At 41.6% G+C, this 21,982-nt stretch overlaps 1 protein-coding gene across 2 annotated transcripts in view; it reads right to left on the reverse strand.

Moving 5' to 3' along the window:
- DSCAM (DS cell adhesion molecule) overlaps positions 1-21,982 on the reverse strand; it is a 471,940-nt gene that overhangs the window by 421,159 nt on the left and 28,799 nt on the right. The window lies entirely within an intron of this gene.

The raw sequence follows: 21,982 nt of genomic DNA on the forward strand, positions 1-21,982 counted from the left end.
TTCCCACAGGGTCACAGCCTCCTTCGGGTGCCTCCACCTGCTCCGGCGTGGGGTCCTCCACGGGCTGCAGGTGGAATCTCTACACCCCCTCATCCTTCCTCCATGGGCTGCAGGGGGACAGCCTGCTTCACCATGGTCTTCACCACAGGCTGCAAGGGGATCTCTGCTCTGGCGCCTGGAGCACCTCCTGCCCCTCCGTCTGCACTGACCTTGGTGTCTGCAGATGTTCTTACATCGTCTCACTCCTCTCTCTGGCTGCAAAAGCTCTCCCTAACTGTTTTTTCTCTTTCTTAAATATGTTATCACAGAGGCGCTGATTGGCTTGGCCTTGGCCAGCGGCGGGTCCGTCTTGGAGCCGGCTGGCATTGGCTCTGTCAGACACAGGGGAAGCTTCTAGCAGCTTCTCACAGAAGCCACCCCTGTAGCCCCCCCCCGCTACCAAAACCTTGCCACGCAAAACCAACACACCTACTCAGACATAAGATTCTGCAACAAACATCAGAAAGTTCCTTCACAAGAAGCAGTCTGAGACCAGCCATCTAAGTGGGGGAAAAAAAAAAAAATTCAGAAACAACAGTTTTCAGGTCTACATAAAGACTCTAGAATTGGTGTAAAGGAGGGGAATGGAGGCAGACAGGCAAAAAACTGTATGCATCGTGTGAGGATCTACTGGAAGGACTAAGGTAGCTGCAGAGTCCACCATGGGCACTACCCAGTCTGACATGGGCACGCACCTCCGGTCATACAAAGGAATCAAGAGGGGCAGCTCCCCTCTCCCCAGATCGGGGCAGCATCAGCCTTTGCAAAGCACAGGAGTAGCACGGCTCTGTACCCACACTGCAGTCACTGCTGCGACTGCAGCTTTGCACAAGCCTATGCAAAACTCATTTTAAGCCATCTCACGTAGCAGCAGGAGTTTTGCTGCAGCACAACCGTGTGTGCAGCATGCTTTGAAGCTCAAGCAGGTTTAGCTGCTTGGAGCTCCCCTGTGCTGTGGCTACTCTGCAACCGCTGAGCCATTCTGCTACCAAGTAAACTACTTTAAAGTTTACTTTGCAATGACTACACTGAATCACTTCCTAACTTCAGGTATACCTTTGCTCCAGGAAACTCAGCCACTGGTGGCCATCCTTCCACAATCTGGCCACTGGTGCCCCCCTTCTGGTGGCAAATCATACAAGATCTGTCTTGCTGAGCAAGTGATGAAGTGAGACCCTTATTCTCATTCTGCACTAATAAAAAAGCCATTTTGCCTCAGTGCATAACTAAAAGTGCTGAAGGTGAAGTAATTAAAAAAAAATTTCTCACAAAATTTGATTGCTAAGTGTACTTTATTTATTAGCGTGGTCGCCTAAGGCATCATCTAAACTACATTTAATCTTGAAAGTTAGACTAAGATTTTAACTGTACAATACTTAGACCTTTGTACAAAGAGCATTATGCAAATGCTATTGCAAGGAACAGTGCAGAATGGAGTACAGGAAAGGCTCAAAACAGGGGAAGAAAGAAAAATAAAAGCAAAGGCAAGCATAGCAAGAGACGCACAAAACAAACATCCTGGAGATTAAAAATGACAGAACATCACAGTCAGCTCACATCCTCACAAACACGAGCCCAGCACTTTAGGCAGCAGGATTCTTTAGAGACCATTTTCTAATTTGAATTAGAGGCATATACACATGTGCAAATAAATGGGGGTGCTAAAGCTAAGAAATAGCTCCAAATATCTTCAGTCCTCAGCAGCAAAGCACGAATTTTGATCACTCAGTGAAACAACGTTAAGAACTGTTTCCCTTTACATCCCGCAGGCATCACCTTGGACTGCTCTCAGACCAACACCCGAACGCAGGAAGGACTCCTTGGCTCCTGCAGGAAAACCCTGGGGGGTCAGGAGCTGCACCTTGTTATCGACATAACAACAGCCCACCAGAGAGGCATGCATGTCACGTGCGTGAAGATGGATACTTCATACCAGACAGACTTACATCTGGGGGGAAATTTCCTATACAACCTGAGTATGAGGGAACTTATCTCCTTTACTCAAATTTAAAGACCAGACATCTCCATCAAACAAATGCAAAGCATGTAATTTGGTTAACTAAAAAAAAAAAAAAAAAATTACAAGGTGAGATTTTTTTCTTTCCTTTCTTTACACTTGTCTTTTTTTTCCTATCCATATCTAGGTTTAGTTCTTTTTGTTGATCTTATTTTCTGTTTCTGGGATCTTCCCAGACAGGATAATGATGAGATTTGCCTCCCATCCCCTCAAAAATAGAGGGATTTTACAACCTCACCTCATTCTCCATTTTTGACAGAAATTTTTCAACCAGCTCTCCATCTTATAAAAACAGCTCTTCTTGTTTTGTATCTGCTAAACTCTCACTCCACAATATTTTGTGGTCATGAGTTGAGCAGCCTATATACTGAAGCAAGTAGTATTTCTTTTTTATTTCATTCAATATCCTATTGTTCCTGGCTCTTAAGAAAAGGCAATCCACTTTATCTTCTCTATGTTATATGTTTTCTACATCCTTCACCTTGGTCATGTCACCTCTTCAACTAAAGAACTGTAATCATACTATTGTCTCTCCCCATCACTTGGAAGTGTCCTTCATTTTCAATCATTTGTATTGTGCCTCCAGACTTCTTTTAGAAATGGGGTGAACAAAACTCACTGCCAAATGAATTCACGGATCAGTGAAGTCAAGTGGGAATTCTGCCATTGATTTCACTAGTGCTAGGATATCATTCAGTATTTACAAAGTCTCATTTCTTCTTGCCATTCATTCCCACACCCTTCTGAATATACATAATATTTCCTCTTCTGATAGCATCCAACAGGAAGCCTTCCTTCTGCTGTCAACCTCTGTTTAGTCTCCTTTGCTTACAGTACTATCGCTTCGTTGTCCACATCTTGCATTCCTCTACTTGGATCCTAGTTCATGATCCTGAGCAGGAAGTTTTGGGTTTGGGGTTTGGTTTTTTTTTCCTTCCTGTCCCAACAACACCAGTAGACTGCTCAGGATCCCTGAGCAAAGAACAGGCAAGAACCATTGTACACAGCACAGTAAATATGGCCAGCAATCCTATCCAGTGTCACTGCCTTCTCCAAGAACCACCAGGAGACCCACTCCCCAGAAAACCTGTTTTGATGACTCCTGCCTTTTTCTGCTGTCCCTCAAACTACACTAACCTACCAGCAGTAAGGAGACAAGGAAGCCCTGTGTGCACAGACAGCAGGTACCAACACCATATATTTCCCAGGCAAGCTTCAGCCAGTTGCTCAAAACAACTGGGACAGCAAATACATGGCATTAAGGAGGAGACAGACACGTGCTCCGTTTTGCAGCAGGACTTCTTGCCTGACCAGCACTGGTTTACCAAGCAGTGCCAGCTTGCCTGCCTTCCTCCCACAGTCTTGTGGGGCTCACAACAGAGGCAGGCGAGCCCCGACCCATCGTGTACCTACCTCTGCTTGGTCATCATAGCTCCATCCCACTTGTACTAGCAGAGCAGACTGCTGTGGGACCAAACATAGACAAGGAGCATAGGGCATCACAGGTGTCCATGCGAGGATAGGGACGTCACCCAGGCTGGGCACTCTAAGCCTCTTAAAGATGTCCAAGAGACACTGTGATGCAAAACTGAATTTTGGTGCCTGAAGAAGCAGGATTTACCATACCTGAGTTTTGCCCATACTGCTGAGGAACCTCAAGGTTCCATTATGGACCATGCTGAGAAGTTGAAACACAAACATTGGTAGCTGAAAACTAGGCAAGAGCACTCCATGGCTGGTAGGTAAAGAGGGTCTTAAAACACACTTAAAGTTTCTTGCTTTTGAAGGCCCAGTAAACATTGGTCTAATGCAAATGGAGCATTGCCTCTCTGATGCATTCAAGACTAAAGCCTCAGCAGCTCAGATTCCTTTGTGATTTCACAATGTAGAGTCAACATAAACTAACATTTCTCACACAAAAGAATTGCTACTTTGAAGAAATGCCTAACGCTTTTAAGAAAGACACACTAGTTTAAAAAAATGCATTTTTACAAATAGATCATTCTTAAAGGATGTGTGTTGACTACGCGGAGTATGCATTTTAACTTATACATAGCTGACATTTAAATGCCTTGTTATTGTTGACTTCCCTTTCTGACTACACACAAACACACACTTTTTCCTGGTTTTAATATCTCACTGGATACAACTTCCTCAGTCCTATTTGGCATAATGAGGAGAAAATGCTTTGAAACCAAATGAGGGGAAGAAAATAATAAGGCTACACACATTATGCTTTTACTAACTTTAATGGCAATTAGGCAAAGAAATGATCTGCCTAGGGAGGGAATGGAGGGACTGTCATTAGACGTGTTAAGAATATAATCAATACAATACTTGAGGGACCAATACAAGATAGGGTGGGGGGGAGAGGAAAAAAAAGGGGGGGGGGGGGCAGGGAGAGAGAAAAAACCCCCAACACATTTCTTGCTCCACTTAAAGGACAGACCAAATGACCCAGGAGGTGGAGAACTGGATCTAGGTCCAGAACCTAAAAATATAAAGCAGCATTTTTATCTAGCTGTAGGAAAGAAACAAATACAAAGCCAGGAACCGGTAACTTTTTTTCAAAAAAAACCCACTGATGCTCACCTGGTGTTAAAGGCAGAAAGCAGCAGCTATTTTTGTGTTTCTAAACCCCCTTAATGCATTTTCTAGTGGTTCATCTTCTAGCAGTATGCTTTTCATGCACTGTACTTCAAGTGACTCCACTTAAATAATAAGGTCTTTGAACTGACCTTGTAAAAGTCTTCCCTTAGAAATGCACAGATAGAAATGAACTTTAAAGGTCAGTCTTATAGGGGAGAAGAAAAAAAATAAAAAATCTTGTTTCCAAGCTGCAGCTTATATGTGCAGGTAAGGAGCAACTGCGTTGCTTGCAAATGAGAACTATAAAATGGGAGTAGACTGATTTTCATTTTAGTTAAGGAAACCTAAACTATAAGTCCTAATAGACTCCTTATCCCTTTGCCTCAAACAGACTTTACTAGATAAATAGTCCTCTGGAAGTACACTTTTCAGCCAAATCAGTCATTTTAGATTCATGTGCAGAGCCATTAGAGACTTACTGAGAGGAGAGTAAGTGCACCTTCCCTCCTCAGACCTGCATCCTCCTGTTCTATGCAGCATCACTCAAGGAGCTGCCTACAGCATTGCCTATGCCAAACTTCTCCGTGGTCAGCGAGGATCATTTCCACAGACCAGTGCAATACACAGTACCAAAAAAAAAAAAAAAGGTTTGCAGAGCAAATACACAGCTTTTCTCCTGCTGGCCACAGACTGTGCACAAGGGAGAGGTACAGGTGCCTTTCCGTGCCTCGTGGCACAGCCGGCGGTGGGATCACCACCAGCACAGAGGGTACCAGGGCAGCGGCTGAGGAGATAGAGGACCACCGTGGCCTCTCTGCACCTTCCCCATCCAGTACCACATCCGTTCTCCTCTCAAATGTCATTGGCCCAATTGAGGAGAAAAATAATTAGTTTCACTCTACTTCCTGCTAATTACAGAGTGTATAATCTGCCAAACGATGTACACGCTCATGTTGGCTGTGGCCTGCTGCCTCCCCCTGCTATCACAGGCATACTGACTCTGAGGCAGGCAGCGAATGGCTTACCAGTGACAGCTGGCAAACCAGCCTCTGGGAATAAAACATTTTAGCACTTCATAAATTTCTAACAAGGTTTCAAATTGCTTCAGTTTCCCTCCTCTCAGCTCTGTCAGCCTAGCAAAGGAGTTGGGGGGGAAGGAGGTGAACACTAATTAAATCTGCAGCAGAAAAGTACAACTAGTAAGACAGTTCATTCTTTTTAATAAGTAGCAATTAGACCACAACTCCAAGGAAAGTTGGATTCTTCCTGTGATCCATTGGCAGCATGGGAAAACTGAAATCTATTTTTCTGCCTCAAATTTTTAACATAGGAACAAGTAAAGCACTTTAAACTGTGGCTGCATGACACATTTAAACTTAATGGAAGATGACACACAACACACTAAAACTTGAAGGGAACATGCAGCATAGTTGGCATTAATGTTAAGGTTTCATATCACTATTCAGATAACAAATCATTTCCAAATTCCTCCATGAAGCTGCCATCAGGATGAAAAGCTGTATTATCATTATTATTATTGATTAGACAGCATACTACATTACACTGAATCTGACATCCTGTCCATAGGAATATAGCTAGAATAAAAATAAAAGCATGCAAACAGCTATTGATCATATTTATAACACACTACCTCACAGGTGTAAGCCAGCAACTCTCCTTTCAGTATAAATATGAAAAACAGAGGGGCTGATTTAGAGGCCAAATGTCCCAACAAACCAAATATTTACGCGTTTGACAGTACAGAAAAGTTTTAAAAGGTAGAGATTTTACAAGGCAAATAGGATTATGCAAAAGAGGTAAGTAGAAACAGGTACAAGGAGAAAATAGAATGAATGTGTTTAATAGGAAATAAACACCACAGTAGAATAATAGTGACACATTGTTAGAGCTATACTTCTCCTTGAGCCAAAATTGACCCTTCGCACATGTGTCCTCATTTTACTAGTAGTGGAAACAAAAAGCCATTATCTGTGAACAGACTGATTCATTTTCATTTTTAGCTCTGCAAAGAATGATGCTGCTTTCAACTTGGAGAGAAGAGAGAGCAGAAGAGGCAGAAAGATACCAAAACTGGGCTGTATCACACATAAGAGTCTTCTAGTTCAGTGAAAAATCCTGCAGGAGGGAACTGAAGACAAAAAAGTACCCAAACCCAAAATAAATGCACGGCAGTGTAGATGATTTTATTTTGCAAGAAGAAAGAATTTGCCATCAGGACCACCACTTGCTGTGTCCTCTTCTCAGCGGAATCTCTAAACACAGATATCTCTTCCAGAAAAAGATATTTGCCTGAAAATATGTTTACTTTCAAAGGAAAGTTCAATATTGACAGAAAAAGGCATGCTGTCGAATATTTGGGCATCTTCATTAGAAAAGCCTGAGGCACTGAATGCCTCCTTCCCCTCAGTCTTTACTAGCAAGATCAACCTTTAGGAATCTCAAGCCACAGAGATCACAGGGAAAGGCTGGAGCAAGGAAGACGTACCGTTGGTGGAAGAAGATCAAGTCAGGGAGTACTGAAGCAAACCAGACATATGTAAACCCACGGGCCCTGATGGCGTGTACCCACGAGTGCTGAGGTGGCTGGCTGGCGGCCATGCTTGATAACCTTTGACAGGTCATGGCAATTGGGAAACATAACTGAGGACTAAAGGAGAGCAAATGTGACTCCTATCCTGGAGGAGGACAAGGAGGAGGATGCAGGGAACTACAGGCCACTTAGCTTTATCTCCGTCCCTGGAAAGGCGATGGAGCAGCTAATCCTGGACACCATTTTCCAGACACGGAGGCCAAAAAGGTGATCAGGAATAGTCAGCATGGATTTACTGAGGGGAAGTCATGCTTGACCAGCCTGATAACCTTCTACAGTGAAGTGACTGGCCTAGTAGACAAGAGGAGGACAGCGGATATCACCTGCTTACACTTCAGTAAGGATTTGACACTCTCTTCCATAAGATCCTCTTAGAGAAGCTGATGTAGTACGGGCTGGATGAGCAGACAGTGAGGTGGATTGAAAACTGGCTGAACAACTGCACCCAGAGTGGTGATCAGTGGAACAAAGTCTAGTTGGAGGCCTGTAACTAGCGTACCCCAGGGGTCAATACTGGGTTCTGTGCTGTTCAAGACCTTCAGTAACGATCTGGATGGCGGGGCACAGCATACCCTCTGCAAGCCTGCAGATGACACAAAACGGAGGAGCAGCTGATACACCAGAGGGTTGTGATGCCATCCAGAGGGACCTTGCCAGGCTGGAGAAGTGGGCTGACAGGAACCTCATGCACTTCAGCAGAGGGAAGTGCAAAGTCCTGCACCGGGGAAGGAACAGCTCCAGGCCCTGGTACATGCTGGGAGCTGCCCAGCTGGAAAGGAGCTTTGTGCCTTTACTACATACAGTGCCAGGGCCTCCTTTTGGGAGAGGCAGACAGCGATGGAGGGATTCAACTAGCTTAGGTCAAGTATTGCAAAGACTTTAGACTGAGGAAAAACTTATCTCCCCATAAGTTCAAGCTGTTTGGCCCAAAGTTTAAGACAATATTCAAATTAAATTACATTATTATGTTTCATCTGTAAATTAATTTCAGCTCCTTTTTCTTAACTCAGAAGTCCATCCACAAAAAAATAAAGAAATTTTCTTCCTAATTTCTAACATTTAATTTACTACAAAGAATTCAGAATTGATCCAATTTTATTGTTTCTGCTTCATCAGAGTTAGAAACAAGCAGGAGGAGTGCAACAAGCAGACAAGAGACAGGGAAGAAGTTGAAAAATATAAGCAGCAGCAAGGGAGGAAAAGAAGAGGATGAAAAAAGAGAGGAGGGAAGTGAAAATGAAAACAGGGCAAGAGAATAGTTGTTATGAAAATGTACACAGCATTTTATCAGATTTTAATTCTAAAAAAGATCAGAATTCCAGACTTAGGCTAACTGAACTAAATCCAAACCCTTTACGTCACTGCCATTTTTCAGGCACGGACCTAAGAGTCCTCAAAAAGACACCTGAAAAATAAGACCACCACTAAACATGACCTCATGTCATGTCAAGCTGTGAAAATGAATGGCAAATATATTTTAATCTCACTTTTACTCTTAGTTTGTCATCTTACCCAAGAGACTGCTCAAGCAGTAAACATGGAGACATTCAGTGAGAAGTTGTGATGGAGACCTGGCTGCTGCACTGTACATTTTCTAGCTGTAGAATTTCAAGCAAAGGAGATGCTAGTCATTTCAGCCATAGTACTGAAAGTGCAAGTCAGAAAAATTCAAGCAATAAATACAATACATTTAAAACAAAGAAACAAAACTGAGAATCATTAGCCATCAGGACAGTGCACCAAACTGGTTACTGAACTACTAATCACTTGGAGCCTTTAAATCAAGACTAGCTGCCTGTGTAAGCTGGGCCACTAATAATCAAGCATTAGCTGTATGGAGGGGAAAAAAAAAATCTTAAGGAAAAAAAAGTCTTTAAAAATGTCCAGAAGACTTGGAGCTGCTCAGGAAATTCTTCTGTGTTATTAAATAATGGAATAGACAATAACAATTTTAAAAATGACCCCTTCTCCCCCCAAAAATATTTTTGCTCATAAGCAAAAAAATAAATAATTCATACAGAACATTATTATTCTGAACTAAATAAAATAAATAAAAGTGAAGCTTTTTATAAAAGATGGCACAATGGAACCTGCTAACTTTATTCTGAAAGCATATGTAAGAGTTTATCTGCACTCATTTTTGTTGCACTACTTCTTTCAAAAGAAGTGATATAAAAAATTCAACTAATGAATATGTTGTTTGATTAGAACTATGTTTTTAATGTGAAAAACTATTTTGACAAAGTTTTGACAAGTTACACCTGGAGCAACTCTCAATAGCAAATACAATTAAGAAAAGAAGTTATCATGTATTAGCAAGGGGTAAAAAAAGGACATTTTGGGTTTGCTCCAATAAGGACAGGATTTTCTTTTCCTGCAGTTTTTGCAGTTGCTGAACTAAAAAAACAAAACCAAACACCCAAAACAAACAAAAGAAACCTGCCAAAACCACAAACCACCTCACATCATGGAAGTGACCATACCAAGGTGCTCCTGCAAGGTTAATTACTGAGTTTTGAGGAGGCAAGTCCAAACTCTGTCTGCTTGCGTACCACAAACCATGGGAAGGACAACTTCAGCACCAGCACTGGCAGTAACTTCCATGCACCTGAGGAGGTGGAGGGAGTTCTCACCCTTTCTCCTCCTAGTAAAAGTCCATGCCCTTAAGCCCTCAGAAGGGACACCCAACCCTGCTGCTCCGTAAGTGCTCAATGCACAGCCCAGCCCACCAAGACACCTCTATGCACATATCAATGCCTACTCCACCACTCCAGTTTAGGATCCCACCTCTATGCACAGCCCACACCATCGTCAGCCTCTGAGCATGGAGGGTGGACACCCAGGTGCCTTTCCTCACCCATCACCCCCCATCTATCCAGCTTCATCCCTTGCAGCCAGCTCTGCTGACATGCCCTGGGCCAGATATGGGGATCCAGGCTTAGCAGATCCCACGGGGAGGCTGGAGCACCGCTGTGCGCAGCATCACATTCAGCTCTCCACACTGCCAACTCAGACACCCTTACCTGTAAGTTACAGGGTAAGGAGCTGTCACCCCATATCACTGTGCCCTCCAGTGGGGTACACGTCTCACTTTTTGGCATCTTTAACCTCATCGAAGGGCATGTGTTACGTGCATTGTTACAGCTTGCATTGCCTCCTATCTGTATTGAAATGAATGGGTATACAAATTGATAACAATTTTGTTTCAGCCTATAGATTTTCCATTTTAGAAACAAGAGATTCTGCTCTAGAGAGTTTGTCCTCTTACTGATTAGAGCAAAGTCTCTTTTTGCAAGTAAGAAATCAGTAGAGACATTACAGGTTAACACCAGCCAAAGTTCACCTTTATCAAAATTCTCGGATTGCTGGATAAGGTCACAAGAAACTATTTCTGGGTCAGTCCAAAGCCTTTTCTTTATCCTGGAACACATGCTGCTTCTAATCCCTGGTCTCATTATAACCAACAACACATACATAGACTTAAGTAACCTGCATTACATAATCAGAGAGATACTGTCCTAATAATTTCCTGCAGAAGCACCAAGGAAACGTATCCATTAAGAATGAGCAACATACATCATCTCATCATCAGAGCAAATTAAATAGCAGGACAAATGTGTAATTGGCAATATTTTGTGTAGCACAGCCAGAACAAAAATATAATTGTGTCATTCTTGCCTAATCTTTCCAGGGCAAGCAGCAATCTTCTCTAGTGCAAGCCCCATATGCACAAGGATGACCCGAGTCTGGCAGCGCTCCCGCAGCACGTTTTTCATCTTTGACAGGCTGCAAGGCTGAACACATTAACGGGTCTGTCTACAGGGTGCCTGGCTGCTGGTGCTGCCTGCATGCAAATGCTGGCCCATGGGGGTGCCTACACACCCAGCATCCCCGCTTCCCTTGTCTCCCAGAGGGGTGTATGACAGAGCCGCATGGCCGGCGCTGGCACATCTCACAGCTTGGCCCCACCACGTCCCACCCAGCCGCTAACGTCTCTGGACACGCGTGTACAGCACAGCACAACTGTGTCACTTGGTCCCACAGCCCCACGCAACAGAGGTTCTGGGGAGGAGAGGGGTGGGCAAAAGGCAGCTAGCCCAGACGTCTGGCACGTGCGCTTATGGGCAAGTAAGGTGAGGGTGCCGCACTGCAGTGCTGCATGGCTTAGCACCTCAGCTTTGGGTTTACATATATAAATTGAATTTCTCACCAGGATGGGAAAATATTAGTGGAGGAAAGCAGTATGGCTGAGGCCAGTGCATAACAGTAACACGTACTACAGGTGTCAGTCTGAGATCAGTTATTGCACAGCACAGCGGAAACAAAGACGGAAGGTAACTCATGCTTGCTTTATGCGGAAACCTGTTGCTTTGCTGGTGGTGGCTTTTTAATGCCAGAACCCACATTCATTTTATCCCTGGGTGCTTTGCCTTTCCTATGCTTTGCCCTGACAGAAATGTTTCTTCACTGCACAGTGTTGCATTCCATCTGGTTTTTATTGCCTATAATAAACGTTTAATTCCTTGACCTTTCCTTAACCCAAATTTTCCAGATCCCAAATCTAATTTCTTACAAATCATTATCTTAGAAAATCAGAGTGCATTCCCATCAAAAATACTAACAGATCTTACTGCTAGCTGTTAAAAACACAGCAAACCCTTCTTCAGCATGCAGGTTCAGGCAACAAGCTAACATCTGTAGAGACTCTTATGAAGTTTTGCCAAACTATAAAAAAACCCCAAAACCCTAACAACCTACCTTTTTCTTATATTGTTCACTAAATGAAATTCAAAGGCTTTTATCTCATACCAGCATTGCCTACAAGTTATCAGAATAAGTATGCAGTGGAGTATATTTTTGTCAGCTTGAGTCCACTTACGGGCAGCCCCCTTCTAAGGGACACATTTCCCTCATCTCCCCTGCCCTCACACCTACCAAGCTTTCCTAAAGGAAAAGGACCAAGAATGTTTAAGCCCAGATGAACCATTTGTGGTTTCCATAAACCTACGTACCTAGGGCTTTCACCATGCCATCAAATATTAATAAATGCTTTTAGGTTATTCCAAGTGCAGAGACAATGATTTAGAAGTATAAAACTACTAAAAGATGTTTATTTGAAAAGCTTTCATTCCAAACCTTTTATTCCACATGAATTCTTGCCACTGGGAGGGACTCAGGCTTGAAATACTACATACCTATCTAAACCAGATAACTGGGCAACCTTAAAAATATATGCTTTATTAGTGCCTTCAAACTCCACAGGCAATCCCAGCAAAGTATGGGCCCATGGATGAACGCGGCAGATGTACAGTGCAGGAATTTGATTACCAGGGAGAACGACACGTATATAGGTCAACCAGAATCTCATATACCATCAGAAATATTCATATAGACAAAAGAAGCATCTACTCATTACTCAGTTTACATATCGATGTTAGAAGAGATGTTAGATACCTTATTATGATTTGCAAAATATAATACCATTATGCTGTTGCATTATGAAGGTGAGAAGTGTTACATTATGATATAATGAGCATGTGTTATGCCCAACACGTTAATAGAGAGTTTTAGGCATGCCCACTACTTTGAATGCCCAAGTTTCACTAATCTTTGAATAATAGAATTAACAGCAAAATTTAACTAAAATTTAGCTACAGTTTAATGCAGGATGTGGACAAAAATTGCTGCAGCTACAAAGCACCAGGAAAGAATATACACTGGTGACTTGTTTTAAAAGAATATTACAACTTTTAATATTCATTTAAGTAGAACTTATACATTTTTTTCTTGATGTTAATGCTCAGCGCTAGCAATGTTTTAGGGTACTGTCTTTTACTCTGATGAACACATATATTAAGGATTGATTTTAAGGGAGATATTAACATAACATTTACTGCTATTTTAAAACTGAAGTTGAGACACAGGAGAACAGACAAAGATGGGGCATGTTTCCAAGATGTGAAATGATCTTAGAAGGACAGCTTTTGAGTGATAATTTTATGACATAATTTTAAGACATAATTTTTTTATCTTCAAGAACGTTTCCACAGATGCCTGCAGCACCTGTGCCCTTTACAGGAAGCAAGGAGAAGGCAGGCAGAGGCTGTCGTAGCTTCTCTCAGCGTGCGACAAATGGTCATATCAGGGACAGCGCAACTACACAACAGTAGAGGGCTGATAAGGGAACCAGTGCAGCTGTAAAACTGGGAATATTTTAGGGTAAAAATCAATCACTGCCTTAACACGCACTGATGAACTGCTTATGTGATTAGAATGTCAGACGATACAGGCAAATTTTCCACTCTATTTCCTGAGGTTACATATTCATTCCTGCACTAAAAAGGTGAGCCCCAATGCCAGAATAAGCATTGAAATCATTGTAAAGACACTGACAGATAACTTTGTAAACCAAACCGGTATATTTACATATTAGTAAATGAAATTAGAGTTTGCCCTTGCATTTTGAAACAGCTGTTTAAAAAGGGATATCATTATAAACACAAACAAAAAAGAGTTGATTCTTTTGAAAGGTATGGTTGAAAGAAAGCAAACAACAGTGTTTCTCAAACAGTTTTCATGTATATTTCAATATCATATTTAACAAAATTAAAATAAGTGTCAAAAGGTGCCAGGCAAATCCCACACAGAACTAAAATAAAATGCTCGATGATTCATTTTTTACTCTGTGAAACTCTGGAAGAAAATGCATCTAATTTTGATCAATTATGTTTGTATCTGATTTATAACGCACAGAAGTCAGTGGAGAGATATAAATACTGTCCTCCTCCAAGCGTAATTATATCAGAGAGGTGCAAACTGAAGAAGTAGGAGAGATGTTTAAGTTGAAGCATAATATTGGTAGAAGAACAAAGCTGGCTGTGAAAATATTTGAGGTAGAAATTAGAAGACTCTTTTAAAGCCAAAATAAAGCAAGTTCTCTCCACACAACTAAGAGGGACAAACAGCCCAATCAGTAAATTCAAGAGGAATATTACATGATGATGATACAATTGTCTGCTGTCACAGAGGGCTGGAGCTGAATAAACAGGAATTATCTCCAGTTTCATGTTCTCAACAAATATCACACTAGAATATGACACCAGAGTCACAAGTGAAACAACCACACAAAATCTAACCTCTAACTAAAGGAATCTTCTTAATGTTCAGTAAGTTCAAGGAGGAAGTGTTCTGGAGGTAGCGACACAGTCCATACTACTCTATGTATCAAGTAAGCTAGAGTCAGACAACCATTTCACTACTAGAAGAACTAAACCATGAGTCTATGCTGACATACTTCTCTGAAGGAAAACAAAGCAAACAAACAAACAGAAATAGGCAATGGATGCATTTCATCTCCAAAATCTCAAAAGGTTAATGGGCTCCAACCTATGCTGAACTTATTTCTGAATATGCAATAGTATGCAATCAATATACGATGATCTCCTATGCTGCAGCTAGAATCTGCACAACTACTTGCTGGGAATCTGCCTGACGTGACAGTCTCACATCAAAGCTGTGAATAAAATTACTTGAGAGGCATTAGGAGCTCTGTTCGCTGCCTATGGAAGAGCCCCAAGCCAGAGCAGCAAAAATAACCTCTCCAAGCATTTATGCTGCTGCAGGGCCTGAGGTCAAGCACAGAAGGGCTAATATACCAACCTTAGGTAGTATTTAGCATTTTTCAGTGGAGCATGGAGCAGAAATCTTGGCTATAATTTAGTTTTTCTCCCATGCAGTAATACTATCTGCCTTCCTATTAGCAATCAACTCCCTCCCTTTGGTCCAGCAGCTCCTGCGGATGCAGCCACTACAGAATATTTACCCTCACCCCTTACAGTCCAATTCAATACAATTTTACCATAGTACTCAGAGGTCATCATACCTCTCCATAAACCGAACATGGTTTTAAGAAAAGAAAAACATAATGGGGATGGAAGTTATAGCAGTGATTAGAAGCTTGGCTATAGAATTTAACAAAGGTCTCCAATATCTCCAGACATTCAAGGTTTTCTTTATACCATGCTTGAAATACACTAAACAGATAAAGTGAGAAAATAAAAAAGGTAAAATGTTCTCATTAGTAATTTTTTTCTGAACTTCTGAAATCTTCATATCATTTTGTTTATTCTTATACCTATTCCCAGCTTCCCAAGTGCTTTGATTTAATTTGGTCAAATCTTCATCCATTCTTATTTTATCCATTCCATTTAATGTTTCTTATTGAAAAGATTTTGGCCTAGTATGAACTGAGTCATCACATTCCTCAGAAATCTTTTTTTGTCTGCTTTCTTTTTCTATCCTCACTTTGAAGTTGCTGGTTCAAGTACAGTAGGGAGAAGAAAAAAATCCACAGGGGATTATTCTGATTTCTGTCCTGATCTGTCACTCTATCCCAGTGTGATCAGCACTGCTGTTTGTCTTTCAGTACACTGGAAGATCCTCCTATGAAATTTAGGAATATCAGTATTTCTTAATAATAGTAAGATTTCAATATACAGATACAAATCACTGGTTACACCACATTTTGAAAATATTCCACTTGGAGACTCACCATATTAGATCTACTTGACTAGATTTGCAAGACTGATGAGCATTAGTTTGTGTAAACTGCCAGCTGAAGCTCATTTTCAAATAGAGCTAATCAGAAATTATTATTGAACCCAAGAGCAAAGAGACCAGTTCTGTAAGTGGGGTACTCACTAGGGTTGCAAACAACCCCCAGTCAGTTCAAATTCATAACAAAAGCTTCAACTACATGATTTTTGTATCCTATAAAGATTATTCATCAGTAAAGATTTCTTTCTCCTTTTTTTTCCTCTTTAAGCAACACCACCCCCCAGAAAAAACCCCAACAAACCAACAAACCCTTCCCATCATGCAATCAGAAGAATTATTATATGAGGGGAAAACTATTTGCCAGGCAGTTTATCAAACAATAAAAATAGCATCACAGTGCAGCCTGTTGATACATGGGCCCTTGAACAGATGACCTGAAGTGGTACTACCTCTCAAGAGATGTGTCTGCATCTTCTTAGGCACTAGCTGGTAATAGGGGCTAATATAATTGTCAGAGGACATTAAAGCAGCTGTTGAACTAGATAAATGTACAGGATAACATAAGTGGCTTTTTGTTATTATTACTAACCACAAAACAAAATATTTGTATCATTAACACATGATCCATGAGTCTATAATACAGCCTCAGGAAAATGCTGAAATCTCAGACCTCCAAATAACAAAATAAGCCCCTAGAATTAAAAGCCTCCAGAGATCAGATAAGAGCTGAAGGAAGCAAAACAGCAAAGAGCTTTTATTCTTTAGCACTTCTTCTCCAGTACACCTTTAGCCACAATTTAATTCTAAAACCTTATTCCTCCCCACTCCCATTCCCTGTCTGATTCTTTTATAAGTTGAAAATTAGGCTTTCCAGATCTACATAAAAACGTACTTTGAATGGGGGGGGAATAGCACAATGCTTTTCCATCAAATGCTTCATCAGAAATGCATACTCACAAGCTCTTCTCAGGAAATTCAGAATAGAAGAAGATGGAAGAGGCTTATCAAATCATTAAACATAGATGTGCACATCTGGCCTGTTGGGCATGAAGCCTTCCATGTACCATAGAGAGATAGTACAAGACTTAATTGAAATGGAAACTGGAATTAGCTCTCCAGTGCAGGTATGGAGCGATGCAGCTGACCTCTTCAAGATGGGGGAAGAGAAAAGGAGAGATGGGGAAAGAACTCAGCTGCCTAAAGGTCATCATCTAGTGCCTTATAAGACACCCATACAGATAAGTACAGACAGGACAGCTGATCACGGTCAAGTGGAATACGGCACAGAACTCAAAGGGAAGCTAACCATCTAGGTTTTGAGCAACTGAATCCCCAACAGGAGGTCTGCCTCAGGATGGGTAGTTCTCTGGTCCCCACTGGCTGTAATGGCTGGCCGTCCGCAGACTACAATCAAAACTTGTCATCTAACTGACCAGCAAACGGAGAGTCATAGATAGACACCTAAATGTCTTTTAATTTTGATCTCAGATTGACTCTTAACCCTCCTTACTGTAGGCTTCATTTAATCAAACCACCATTTCACCAAATGGTCTACAGAACCTGTTACCTAACTTTTTAAATACATGATCTTAAATATAAAGATATCAATGAAAATGGCCAAACCAGTCACCCTATAGAAAACATCAGGACAGAAACATCCACCCCTCTGGAAAGCAATAGAAAAACTACTGCCTATTTATCTGGTGCTAAAATTTCCCCTGAAGAACATGTCTGTATGCTAATCACTCACTACGCTTAGGATAGTTGTATAAATAACTTAATCTTGCTTTCCTTGGTATCATAGCTATGCATGCCTTTCTATTCAATAATGGTCACCAGATGCTGATGATCTGATTCCATCTCTGCTAATTTTGGTCACCTCTTGCCATTATTCCAATCAAGTTTAATAAATCTTTGTTTTACACCACATTCAATATATCTCACTTGCAACCATCCACAGATGTAAACATATATGTATTTTACATATACTATAGTGATAGTTCCCAGTGAACAGGAAAATTGCATAGCTGAAACTGAAAAACAAAACCAGGAGACTATTTACTGAAAGAAAAAGCAGTAATTTGAAGCAATTAGGCCATATTTTGTGCTTGAGAAGAGGGTCATCAGCATACAGATATTACATATATCTCTTTAAACTTGAGGAAAATAAACAGAAAAGCATAAAGGCATAGATCTATGGAGAAATAAATATAATCCAAACTGTAGCACCCTTGAAATTAAGAAAAGCAAGACATAGGAGTAGAGGGGGTTAAAAAAAAAAAAAAAATCAGCCTCAAGGGTATCAGCATCATTAATTATTTTTATTGTTACAGACACAGACATATTTTTCAAGGTACAAGATCTTCCAGTAGAGGCAAGAGGGCTCAGCTATGTTTGGGTATTAAGAGCAGTGTGCAAGGTGGTGTCACTGAGCAGAGGGCACAGAAGCCTGCTAGTTCTATGCTCTCGCCCTTAATCTGCCCGGTTCCCAGCACATTCATCATGACTGAGTCCAACATAAATAGTTTCACAAGGTCAAAAATGAATGGAACAAACCCTCATCAGTAATACCAAGGAGCCAGTTAGGGCCAGAGGAGAGGAATGAATCATCTTTCGTTACTCTTGAGAAAATGGGATATTATAATTAATGGGAAAAACTGCATCTATTTCATGCATATAACATGAATGCTAAGGGAACCAAGACATTTTTGACAAATTGGACATCACACACAACATACTTATTAATTCATAAATTAAAAATACATCCTGTTACCCTATCAAAGAAACTTTGCTTATTTTTGTCTCTCTCCATGTTTGGTGTTTTTTTTTTCTTATCACCCAAGCTCTAAAAAAATAAGCCCACATTTTTTAAGGAAAATCATAAAGGACTTCACATCCATCTTGAACCATCGTGCCTCTCTGCATTTCAGATTGAGTTGAAATTTCTAATTGAAATAATTTTTCATGAGTTAAACTATAAAGGAGAAATAAGTGATACATTTAAATTATTTATTCATCTTATTTATAATTAATTAGGTTTTTCTCTGTGCACAGTCAGGCTATACTAGAGTGTTTGATTTTTAAAACCTTCTCTATCATCAGGCAACAATGGATGACTGCTTTTCTCATGTCACTCTTGTTTTAGTTTGCTCTAGAGATTCAGACAACTCCCATTCACATCTTGGTCAAATTTAATGCATTAACCCTCTGAAGTCACAAACAACAGCGAGGACCTTTTCAGTGAGAGGCGCTGGGCAGGGCTATGAGCCAGACTGCACGCGTACAAGCTGATCTAGCTGTGGAGGTGAGGAGAGCAAAGTTGGGATCAGCCCCAGTTAAACCTAAGTCTTTCCTCCTCCTCTCCACTGAAGGATAAGAAGAGAAAGTTGTCCCCAAGGCATTTCTGATTCTGAGCAAGGTGAGCAATTTCTGTTCTTCACCTGAGGAGCAAGAATAAAGGTAAGAGGGGGAACTGCTTACAAAAATCATGGGAGGCAGGAACTTCTGAAGGAAAAAAAGAAGGTCTTCCAGACCGTTCTTCCCCCAAAACAGACCTCTGGGGGTAGCTCCATCCCATGCTGCATGTGATGCAGGGAGCAGCAGAAGTTCCCCACGTGGCGCATACCGGCCCAGGCAGGCGGCATTGGGAGCTGCTCCTCACAGCTGCCTGCGCCAAACCACCCTCAGCACAGCCCCAGCACTGGGTACCACGCTCGCTGTCCTACTGTGTTCATCCCAGCTGGAAGAAAGTAGGGAGAAGCGGGTTTTTTGCACACTGGTGTTCAGAGAATACCTGAGGGGAAGGGGAATGTACTCCCAGGAGGGCCATCTTAAATTAAAAAAAAAATAAATTAAGAATTTGGTAAGGTTTCCAGTTTTACCTTTTGCCCCTAGTTAAAAAGATTAGCTTTAAAATCCTACTTTTTTTTTTTTTTTTTAAACTTAAAAACAAAGAGATCATGTGTTTAAGTTTTGTGCCCTGGTCTCAAGGGTCAGAAACATCCCTCATCTTAAGCAAAGACTGACAGGCCTATGTAAACACAGTGCTCCACACACAGGTGGGCCTATTCAAAGGAAAGAAAAAGTATTATGCTGTGCAATAAAATCCAAGGCAGCTTAGAAAGGCTTCTTGTGAGACAAATAAAAGGTGCTGCACTCATGGAACAAGACAAACTTTAAAAAAAAAAAAAAAAACAAAACCAAACCACCACACACAAACACACAACAAAAGCTTTCATAATTTTCATAAATGTATCACTTTTAAAGAAGGGTTTAGAAATTGTTAAACCTCATTTTCTCTCAAAATATCTAGTAACAGTGCAACAAAGGCTGCATTTCTCCTGTATAAATCCCTAAGCTCAGAATGTGGTTTCAAGACAGTGGTTAATGCTGCGAAAATGGTAAGATTTCAGCATGCAGTAACACCCTAGTTTTCATGTAGAGATACTTTAAGATTTCATAACACTATGCCTAAAATTTACAATTCACTTAAAACCAATAAGACTTTAATGTGAAGAATAAAGGAAAAAAGTGTATTGAAATCTGCACCACTGAATTGTGGGGGGTGGTAGGGTGAGGAATCAGAATTTTATCATATACATTAAAAAACTGGAACAAAGATGGCTAGATAGCTATGTGTTAAGGAAGCTAAAAAAGTGTAAATCTCAATAAATACCAAGTTTTACAAAATAGCATGAGGAGCTCTGGCTACAGCAAAAAGAGTAGGAGCAGGAAGGGGCAGCGCAGCAGTGCAGGTCCAATGATGCTCACTGGACTGGCGCCTGCTGTTTCCCTCTTTGCCCCAGGAGGTGAACCGTGCACTCTGAGGAAAATACGCCTATCAGTCATGTAGGACTAACGCAAAATTAATGCATGGGGTGTGATGGAAGGTGCAATATCCTCTGCTGCAAGCAGGCGGTGAAGGGTTAGGCTGGCACGCCAGCTGCATGCCCCCAGCCAGCAAACGCGACTGCGGCGCACAGAAGGATGATTGTGCCACTGCAAGGAAGGGGAGATTGCAATTAGGCTTCCTGAGGCAGGCATACCAGTGTAGCTGGAAGGTGTCTTTCATGGCCCCAAACAGCACACTGAGCTCTGGAGGACAGCATTTTACATGGGAAGCGTGAAAAACAGGGTTCAGTTCAGGGGGCTCAGCTTCACGTTTGCCCAGCTGGTACCCAGAGGGACCCTGGCAGTGCAAACCCAATAAACAGCCATGATAACCCGAGCACCCCCTATGCCATCCCTGCGGTCCCTTCAAACTCTTCTCTGCTGTGAGAAAGTCATTCCTTTTTCATCTGCTGGATTCAAGCATTAGCTACCCACAAGCACCACTTCTGCATTGGCTCCGTGAGACCACACATCCCCCATCTTCACCCCTTGCCATATCTGACATCATTCACGCAAGACAGCCTTGGCCCCAGGACCTGAGCTAATAGTAGGAAGCATTTCACAGCAACCTCCCGCAGCTTCTTCTTTCGCTGCCTACCCTTCTCCTCAGCGCATCAGAGCTCATAGAGGTGCTCTCCATGGGAGCTCACAGTTCCCCAGCACCAGGGATCACTGGGTCCTCATGAGGTTTGAAGCCCTGACTGTTGCTGCGCACAACACATGGAGGGGGGGAAATAAAAAGGAAAAAATCATTACAAACCTCATCCTTCCCAAAACACACAGAGAAAGCTCAGCTATATACCTACCATCATCACCTTTTTAATATAGCTCCCAAACACATCCTGTGAGTAGCGTGATTCAGTCGTGTGTCAGGATGCTAAAGGTCAGCAGCCAAACCAAATATAAAATGAAGGACAATGAAAACAGATCCCTTCAGATTTGGGGACCCATCTTACCTCCAAAGCGTATGTTTTACTAGCACAGCTAACTCTGAATTTTTAGCAACCATGAAAATATGAGGGACACAACTCTGTTGGACACCACTAAATCTGAACCCGAGGTGAGAGGTACACCATACTGCCATACCTGAAATGCAAGAACAATTCAATTATTCTAAAAAATAAATATGATTTTCAGGCCTTCTATGCAAAGCTGCTGTATTGCACTGTTTATTTCCAATGTGAAAGTTATATAGAATCCCACACAGTTCTTGCTCCCCTTAGGGGGGCTCTATTTCACCTTTTGATGTAATCTTGTTTGATGTCTCCCTCACCATATTA

This window comes from Balearica regulorum, chromosome 1 (genome assembly GCF_011004875.1).
Source record: "Balearica regulorum gibbericeps isolate bBalReg1 chromosome 1, bBalReg1.pri, whole genome shotgun sequence".
Lineage (NCBI taxonomy): Eukaryota > Metazoa > Chordata > Aves > Gruiformes > Gruidae > Balearica > Balearica regulorum.